The sequence below is a fragment of the Austrofundulus limnaeus genome, unplaced genomic scaffold (assembly GCF_001266775.1).
Source record: "Austrofundulus limnaeus strain Quisiro unplaced genomic scaffold, Austrofundulus_limnaeus-1.0 Scaffold45, whole genome shotgun sequence".
NCBI classification, from domain to species: Eukaryota; Metazoa; Chordata; class Actinopteri; order Cyprinodontiformes; family Rivulidae; genus Austrofundulus; species Austrofundulus limnaeus.
In genome coordinates this window covers 2,210,088-2,211,465 of record NW_013952447.1, presented here as the reverse complement: position 1 = coordinate 2,211,465, position 1,378 = coordinate 2,210,088, and the positions used below count along the sequence as shown (strand labels likewise).

General features: G+C 36.1%; 1 protein-coding gene across 1 annotated transcript in view; it reads right to left on the bottom strand.

Annotated features, from left to right (window-relative positions):
• mogat2 (monoacylglycerol O-acyltransferase 2) overlaps window positions 1-1,378 on the bottom strand; it is a 25,643-nt gene that overhangs the window by 7,094 nt on the left and 17,171 nt on the right. The window lies entirely within an intron of this gene.

The following is a 1,378-nucleotide window of genomic DNA, read 5'->3' as shown; positions in this document are numbered from 1 at the left end:
CTGTTGCACTCATTTGCTCCCTTCATTCCATGTCTTTCTTTTTTTAAGCAGTTATGAGGCACGGTTATGAAACATCAAACTGCTGCTGCTACATGACAGGTTGTTGCTAGCTGACCAAAGAGTGAGCGAGTTTGGCTACGTTCACACTGCAGTCACTTTGAAAACATCAGATATATATCCGATTTAAAACCACATACTGAAACGGCCTGGGTCGGATTTGAAAAAATCGGATTTGTCTCGTTCAGACTGTCATAAAAAAAATCGGATATGAGTCAGATGGGTCAAAAAAAATCTGATTTGGGTCGGATTTGCCTGCAGTGTGAACGTAGCCAAACTCGCTCACTCTTTGGTCAGCTAGCAACAACCTGTCATGTAGCAGCAGCAGTTTGATGTTTCATAACCGTGCCTCATAACTGCTTAAAAAAAGAAAGACATGGAATGAAGGGAGCAAATGAGTGCAACAGCTCAAGAGGAAGTTGTGGATAAAGGAGAAAAAGTCACGTCACCATCACCTTTTTTTCTCCTGTTCTTTATTTCAAATATGTAAAACAAATACCTAATCAGTGATACCTTTTTCTGTCACATTGCCCAGCCCTATAATAAAATCCATTTTACAACACAAACACAAATCATGAATATTAAATTTGCTCGAATTTAATTATTTCAAAAATAATCATTACATCATATTTTATGGTTGATATTCTGAATAATTTCAAACCAGCTGAAAGTGTTGAACTTTAACAACTCATCTGGCTGCAGTCCATACCTGTCCCTCTGTATCTCAGTTTCAACACCAGTTTTGACCTTCTGTACTCCCTGTTCGCTGCCATCTCTCTGGACTTTGTCCAGATACATGTACCAACCTTACAGTAGCAGACACTTCACTTACACTAACAGAAAGTGTGTAAATGTGTGTGTGAATGGGTGAACGTCTGTAAGTGTAAAGCGCTTTGGGGTGCCCATGGGGCTTGATAAAGATCTATATAAGTTCAGTACATTTATCATTTACCATTCTCATTTTCAGAATACATGCAGACACTGAGTGGAACAACATAATGTGGAACAACTCAGCTTCTTTTATATAATCTTTTAAAATATATAAATACACAACTGAGTTTTTATAAATAAGATATTCTACAGCTACAGCATATTGGCAAGATACTGTATAGTAACTGCTTACCATAGTATAATTATTGAGATAAATATGGTTAGAAGGAAAATATGCATAGCTGTGTGTGTARATGAAGCCAGGTTTTAATATTTATACTTTTATAGCTCGTATAGAAAGGCAATTCAGCTCAGTTAAACAAAAAAATTATCCTTTTGGGGATTTCAACATTGATTTGTTGAACTCTAAAAAACATAAATATATTTATGA